Genomic DNA, 8738 nt, shown 5'->3' with positions numbered 1-8738 from the left:
GTCCTGAACAAAGGGACATAACCTTAAAAATAGAGCTAGGCCATCTAAGGGCAATGTCAGAAAGCACTTTCAAATTGAGCCTGTATCACCATTCATTTAGATATTGTCTAATCCCTCTTCTAACACTATCCACCTGGTTGGGCCCCATATACCTTTGGTTAGCAAAAGTTATCAATGTCAGATTCAAATGATTAATTGAGCTAACACCGACTGCTTTTTGTGAGAGTTCCACACTTCTATCACCCTTTCTGTGAAGCAGAGTTTCCTAACTTCTCTCTTAAATGGCCAACTCTAATTCAACCATATTCACAAAGGGTAGTGGAAATCTGAAACTCTCTCCCCCAAAAAGCTGTTGAGGTTTAGTCAATTGAAAATTTCAAAGCTGATTTGTTAGACAAAGGTATTAAGAAATAGGGAACCAAGGTAGGTAGCTGACATTAAAATACAAGTCAGTCATGATCTCATTGAATGGCGGAAAAGGCTTGAGGGACTATTCCTGTTTCTATGAAAATGCAGCACCTGGTCTACCATATTTGGAGGTAATTTTTTGTTGTGGTTTTACAGTAGTGGATGTGGTTTGGATGATGCATTCCTAAAGATAATATGATAGAATGGCATGGTGGTGAATATACCAACATGCTTTACCATGGCATGGGAACAGATGTAGGCCATTCATCCCCTCAAGCCTGCACCACGTTGGCTCCAGATCCCTTAAAAGCCTTGGATAGCAAAAACCAATCAATCCCCAATTTTAAATGATTAATTGAACTCGCATCTACTGCTTTTTGTGAGAGTTCCAGACTTCTACCATCCTTTGTGTGAAGTAGTGTTCCCAAACTTCTCTCTTAAATGGCCTAACTTTGATTTAAAAGTTTGCCTCCTTGTTCCAGACGCCCTCACTAGCGGAAAAAGCTCTACATTCTATATTCCAAGTGATACAAGCCTAGTTTAAATAATCTCTCCTCATAACTTAATCCTTGGAGTCCTGGTAACATTCTGGTGAATCTGTACTACACTCTTTCCAAGGCTAATATAGCCTTTCTAAGATGCAGTGCCCAAAACTGTACACAATACTCCAGATGTGGTCTAACCAGGGCTTTGTATAGCTGTACCAAACCATTAACATACATTAACCTTTTTTTTGTACCTGGACACTATCTTTTAGTGATCTGTATACCTGGACCTCTAAATCTAGCTTTGCACTATTTAAAAATTACTCGAATGTATTCTTTTTTGGTCCAAACCTTACACCTACCTGAGTTGAAATCCATCCAGCACAGTTTTGCCCATTCACTTAATCTATCAATGTCTCTTTGTAATTTTATGCTCCTGTCTACACTGCTTACTATACCGCCAATCTTTGAATCATCGGTAAATTTAGATATATGCCTTTGATAAATACAATAAATAGTTGAAGCCCTAGCACAGATCCTTGTGGGACACCACTAGTCACTTCCTTCCAGTTCAAGTACTTTCCCATTATCACTACTCTCTGTCTCCTGCCGCCTAAACAATCTCCTAACCCAAGTCAACAATTTCCTAGCATTCCATGAGCTTTAATTTTAGCTAACAATCCCTTATGTGGAACCTTATTGAAGACCTTCTAGAAGTCCATATAAAATACATCCATAGACATTCCCCCGTCTACTCTTAAAAAAAACAAATAGGTTTGTAGATATGATCTATCCTTTACAAATCCATATTGTCTCTCTCTAATCAGATCAAATTTCTCTAAGTGCTCAGTCACTCTGTCCTTCATTTATAAATTCCAATAACTTCCCCACACCAGATGTTAAACTAATAAGTCTATAATTTCCTCATTTTTCTCTCCCACCTTTCTTAAATAATGGGGTTGTACTTGCAATTTTCCAACATAAAGGGCACATTCCTGAATTGTGAAAGCTTTGGAAGATTGTGGCTAAAGCACCTGCAATTTGCTCACCTACTTCCTTTAAAACACTAGGGTGGAAACCATCAGGTCCTGGGATTTGTCAGCCTATAGTGCCATTATTTTTCCTAATACAGTTTCTTGCTTACATGAGCATTAGTGAGTTCCTGTTCTTGCTTCATTATTAGTTGCCCTGGAATGTCTGGTATATGGTGAAAGACTGGTACAAAGTAATTATTCAACGTGCAGAATTTAAGGGGGTGACTATAGAAGCAGACAGGCGTGAAAATCCATGACACTGGCCAATGTGCCAGTTTGCTGGTACCATCCCGCCCCGGGTTATTTTCCCAGAAGTGGGATTGGGGCTGGAAGGGCTATCAGCCCATAAGAGGCAAATAGCGAATTAAGGTAGGTGACAAACCAATTAAGGCCAATTACCAGAAGCCAACTGGCGTTGAGAACAGGCCAGCTGCCTGGAGGCAGCCTCCAGACAGCAGACCGCGGGGGTCAGCATTCCACGTAGGCCTTGAAGTCTTCCCCGCCTACCTAGCCTTAGCTGCAGCCATGGGCCGTCCTGTGCATGGTGTCCCCCTCCACAGCGGTGACACGGCTGCTGTGGCCTTTTTTTAATTTACAAATTATAAATGTTTGCAGAATAATAGAAATTTACAGGATGGAAGGCAGCCATTTGGCCCATCATGTCTGTGCCAGCCGACCAGGAGCCATCCAGCCTAATCCCACTTTCCAGCTCTTGGTCCGTAGACTTGTAGGTTACAGCACTTCAAGTGCATATCCAAGTATCTTTTAAATCCCCTCTAAACCTCCTACTTCTTATCCTAAGTCTATTCCCCCTGTTTATGGACCCCTCAACCAAGGGAAATAGGGTCTTCCTATCCACTCTATCTATACCCCTCAATTTTATACACTTCAATTAAGTCTCCCCTCAGCCTCCTCTGTTCCAAAGAAAACTACCCGAGTCGATCCAATCTTTCCTCATAACTAAAATTCTCCAGTCCAGGCAACCTCCTCATAAATCTCCTCTGTACCCTCTCTAGTGCAATCACATCTTTCCTATAGTGTGGTGACCAGAACTGCACGCAATTTGACAGCTAGTGTCTTGGACTGTTCCTGCATAACCTCCCAGCTCTTACATTCTATGCATCAGCTAATAAAGGCAAGTATCCCGTATGCCTTCTTGACCACCTTATCTATTTGTCCAGCCACCTTCAGGGATCTATGGACATGCACTCTAACATCCCTCTGTTCCTCTTCACCTCTCAGTATTCTACCATTTATTGCATATTTCCTTGCTTTGTTAGCCTCCTCCAAATGCATTACCTCACAATTCTCTGGATTGAACACCATTTGCCATTCTCCTGCCCACCTGATTGGTCCATTAATATCTTCCTACAGTCTGCAGCTTTCTTTTTTATCAACCACATGGCCAATTTTTGCATCATCTGCAAACTTCTTAATCATACCCCCTATATTCAAGTCCAAATCATTGATATATGCCACAAAAAGCACAGGACCTAGTACTGAGCCCTGAAGAACCCCACTGGAAATAGCCTTCCAGTCATAAAAACACCCATTGACAATTACCCTTTGCTTTCTGCCTCTGAGCCAATTTTGGATCCAACTTGCCACTTTGCCTTGGATCCCATGGGCTTTTACTTTCTGGCCAATCCGCCATGTGGGATCAAAAGCCTTGCTAAAATTCATGTAGCCTACATCAAATGCACCACCATCACCAACCCTCCTTTTTACTTCCTCTAAAAATTCAATCATGTTAATCAGACAGGACCTCCCCTTAACAAATTCCTGCTGACTGTCTTTGATCAATCTGTGTCTTTCTAAATGGAGATTTATCCAGTCCCTCAGAATTTTTTCCAATAATTTTCCCACCACCGAAGTTAGGCTGACTGGCCTGTAATTACTCGGTCTATATCTTTCTCCCTTTTAAACAATGATACAATATTAGCTGTCCTCCAGTCCTCTGGCACCACTCCTGTAGCCAGAGAGGATTGGAAAATGATGGTCAGAGCCTCCGCTATTTCTTCTCTTGCTTCCCTTAACAGCCTAGGATACATTTCATCTGGGCCTGGGGATTTATCCACTTTCAAGATATTAAACCTCTCAACACTTCCTCTCTCAGCATGCTAATTTTGTCTAATATTTCACACTCTTCCTCCCTGATTACAATGTTTGTGAAAACAGATGCAAAGTATTCATTTTGAACCATACTAATATCCTCTGCCTTCACACACAGCTTACCTTTATGGCCCCTCTTTCTTTAGTTATCCTCTTGCTCTTTATCTCTTTATGTATTTATAAAAATATCTTTGGGTTTTCATTGATATTACTTGCCGATATTTTTTCATGCCCTCTCTTTGCTTTCCTAATTTCCTTTTTAATTTTTCCCCTATACTTTTTATACTCCTCTAGTTTTTCTGCAGTATTGAGCCTTCGGTATCTATCATAAGCTTCTCTTTTTTTCTTTTTACCCTCTCTTTTAAGCCCCTGGACATCCAGGGGGCTCTAAATTTGTTAGTCCCACTCTTTTTCCTCAAGAGAACATACTTGCTATGAACTCCCTGTATCTCGTCCTTGCATGATTCAAATTCTAGATATTGTCACAATCCAGTGAAAAGAGGTTTAGGGGTCCCTTTCAGACTTCACCTTGTCTTACTGTAATTTATTTTTTAACACGCTGTGTTTTTAGCTCCCACTTGGTGAATCCTTATTCACTGCTTTCCAATTATAAGGCAAAGAAACAAGCACAAGCAGGCTTTTTTAGTTTTAAAGAAGAAAAGTGAAATTTATTAAACGAAAACTTAAAAACTCTAATTTGGTTAATACCTACAGATACACGATGCGCCCATGCTAGCATGCATATGCGATACACACATACAGATAGGGACAGAAAAGAGCAGAAGAAAAAAATAGTGGAAAAGTTTGAGGCAATCTCTGAGGAGGGTTTTTTTGTTACTGTGCGTCAAGCCCGCTGTAGAGTTCTTGATTGAAGATATGGTCTTGCTTTTCGTTGGGGCCTAGTATTCTTCTTAAACCTTGTTCACTGTAGGAGACATTTCCCTCTCTTGGGATTCGTGTGTCTTCATGAGTGTTTTGGATTTCTGTGAGAAAGAGATAGGAGCAGACAAGAGGAGAGGTCTTTTCCAGTCCAGGAGCAAAGAGCTTTCCGCCAGTCCAAACACTGTCTCTACAATTTAAAACTCCCCAAGTTGGCCAGGAGGGTGGTCATGGACTGACTGGTTTGACCAGGTCTGTTCTGTGTATTGTATGGGAGCAGGGGATAGCTGCTTTGTTCCAACACTGTCTGCTAATATGCAAAAATGTCTTTCGGGCCAGGGGCCTGGCAGTTCCTTGTAACAGACCTTCACTTCTTCCCAGCAACTATTTGAAATTTAATGTCCATGTGGCAAAATTAATATGCCTCATTCTTGGCAGGTGGGGGCCTGTTATGACAATATAATAGAATTACTTGAGATCTAGGTTATATCTAGTAGATGAATTTGGTTGGATTTCATATTAACTTGTAATTAATTATTCTTGTTTTTGTTCATTTACTTCTTTGTATTAATATCCCTTTAACTGATAGTTATTATCTATGTATGTCAGAATTTTATTTTATGCTATTCGGATCCTTTACTATCGATATCTTCTGCTTAGTTAATTTTAATTTTATCCTCTTAGATCTAATTAATTATTCTGATTATTTATTTGTGTATTTACTTAATTACTGTTGTCTCTTGGTTTAAATTACTTTGTACTTCTATCGATCTCTGCGCCTTATTCCCACTCTCACCAAATTTCCTCTTTCACTCCATTGAGTGATTCACCCAGCTCTGTGCTTTTGTAGATATCCATTTTATATATACCCTTCAGAAACACACAGATTATAATGGATCAGTTGTCTTCCTGCCATAATAATTAACATCTGGTTAGGGATCCACTTACAGCTAATTGACCGTTAACTGCCACTGACTTGCGGTTTTTTAAAGTTAGAAAACTAGGTTAAATTTCAGTTTGATAACAATACACTTTCTGTACTGCTCACTCACTACTTACCAAATTCCCAACTTCACTCTTTTTTAGCAACTCATTGGGTTGGATTTTACTGGGCCACCGACGTCGGGCTCTGTGGCTGGGGGGGTGCCAGAAGATGATTCCGGCAGAGGCCCACCACGTAGCTTGCCAGCGGGAGGGCCCGGCCTGATCCTCCCAGCGGCAGCGAGGTTCTGTAGCAGCCCCTCCGCTGCAGGGCAATAGGATCTGCATCTACCTATTGAAATCAATAAAATGAATACATTACCATAAACTTACCATCAATCTTCTGGGCCCACCGCGATCTTCAGTGCGGCTGCTGGCACTCTTGTGCCTTCACTTCCCCATCTGGGGAAAGCAGGCATGACACTGGTAGGGGAGGGGGTGGAGTAAAGATTTTTAGTGTGGGGTGGGGGGGGTTGCGAACGGGGTCAAATAAACGTAATGAGTGTAGGGAATGGTGGGAAGGGGTGAACTTTAAGCTTTAGGACTTTGGGAGGGGAAGGTCAGATTTCAAAGTTAAGTGTTTTGGGGGTGAAAGGGCAAATACTTAATGTAATTGTTTTTTGGGGGGTAGGAAAGGTGTGTTATAGTTTTATTTCGTACATTTTGGGGGGGGGGTGTGCCTTAAAAATTTAAATTTGCCAGCAGGGCTGTCTGCCATTTAAAATGGTGCCAGCGCCTACACACATGAGGATGACGCCATTGCCGGCGTTGGACAGCTTGCCCCCTCCATGTGATTGGGGGGATGGGCCGTCGTGCAGGAGATCGCGGCGGCTCTACGGCATGCGGCCCGCTCGTGCGGGCTGCCATTTTGTTCGCCTGGCACCGAGAGCTCTTAAAATCCAGCCCACTCTATTTAGCGATTCACCCAGTTGCGTGCTGCATGACAGGACATAGTTTCCCAATTTAGCAAATTCAGCTGAAACATCCTTGTTGTCTACTAGTAGTCTGTGGTGAAAAATATTCTGGAGATCTCCCCACATGTATTCCCTCCAGGACATAGGCTTGTAAAACAATTAAGAAAATGACCAGATTGAGAGTGCCATAAGTTCTCCCTAATATCCCATTGAGAGACCCACCAAATCTATCAGTTTGTGCTTTGTTTTCCATTGTCATTTCCAACATACTTAACTGTCTTTATCCTAGGCGTCTCATTGAGAATCCCATTGAGAGTCCCATCAGATCTACCCTGTTAGTATTGAGGTTACTCATTGAGTGTCCCATCAAATTTAACTGTCTGTATCCTCAGTCTTCCATTGAACAGCCAAGAATGTTAGGTTTCCCTTCATAAACTCCAGTAACCTGAAGCTGGATAAGTTAACTGAGATTCTTCTGTGAGAATTGTAGGTGAAGACCAACATGGGGGAGGTAATCTCTGTGTACTGGGTTTCATGAACATAATCCTTCTAAACTACCATTTCACTACATTTAGTGCACTGGAGGAAATGTCCCCTCCCCCGCCATGCCGATAGCAACCCAGCCACCACTAAACCTGAACAGTTCAAACATGCTTGAACTTTCATTTCATATTCTGAGGCAACTGGGGTTATGTTAAAGGATTTCCTTTAAAAGTAAAGATTAAGGAGATGGTGGGGTGGGATGAGAGGGGAGAGGCGGGGGTGGTTGGTGGGGAAGTTTGTGTCTATTTAAAGAGTTTTTAGTACATGGGTAGATAGGTCAACTAAACAATAACCTGTGCACTTCCTCACATTGTGCACTTTGCTTTTTTACTGAGAAACTTGTAACACAGCAGGCACTCAATACAAAGGAGTTGGCATTTCGTGCCCTTCCTGTCTTTTCCGTAACTCCAAACTAGTGCAGCTGAGTCTCAGGACCAGCTGGGATATAAATTTTCAGGCTGTGAAGTACAGCACTAAGTCTGCAGTTATACTGAGTCTTCCACTATTGAGCCTGTATCCAGCAGTTACAACGCATTGTTGGCAGGGTCTTAATATATTGCAGACCCAATCTGACTGGCACCCGAGGGTGCGATGAATGTAGAGTCAGGCACCATTCCCAGAATGGTGTTCATTTTAATGCTAGGTTCACATGGGAGGAGCATCTACTTTGTCTCAATATTAAAAGGTCACCAATGTGAAGTTTTAAAAGACTCCTTAGAAAGAAAGACTTGCATTTCTATAGTGCTTTTTATTACCTTAGGACATCCCAAAGCTCTTGGCAGCCAACGGCACTTTTGAAGAAACTCTTCTAATGTAGAAAACGTGGTATTCAATTTTCACACAGCAAGGTCCCACAAACAGCAATAAAACAAATGACTCGATCATTTATTTTTCAATGATGATGATGATTGAGGGATAAATATTGCCCAGGACATTATGTTGGGAGAACTCTCTTATTATTCTTTGAAATAGTGACATCCAAAAGACAGCACAGCACTCCCTCAGTAACACACTGGGTTGTCAGTTTGGATTATACGCTCAAATCCCTGGAATGGGACTACAAACACATGACCTTCGGACTCAGAGGTGAGAGTTCTACCACTGGGCTACAGCTGACCATGTGCTACCCAGGCACTTTTCCAATGAACTGCAACCAGTTTAAACTCAGTTTGAGGCATCCTTTTGAATGCTTCTTTCTCCTCATACTTTTAGTGTGCTCTGGGAGTTAAACTGACACCCAGGTTATACTGCAATTGTCAGTTCAATACGCTGAATCTACACTGCATTGACGCAAAGGGGGAATGTTTGACAGAAAATTAACTAACCGATTATGCTGAAAAGCTCTGCAGAGCCTGTCCTGTAGTTCCCCCCAGTGTTGTCAG

This window comes from Heterodontus francisci, chromosome 17 (genome assembly GCF_036365525.1).
Source record: "Heterodontus francisci isolate sHetFra1 chromosome 17, sHetFra1.hap1, whole genome shotgun sequence".
NCBI lineage: Eukaryota > Metazoa > Chordata > Chondrichthyes > Heterodontiformes > Heterodontidae > Heterodontus > Heterodontus francisci.
The sequence above is the reverse complement of the archived record's forward strand: the minus strand, read 5'-3'. Positions refer to the sequence as shown.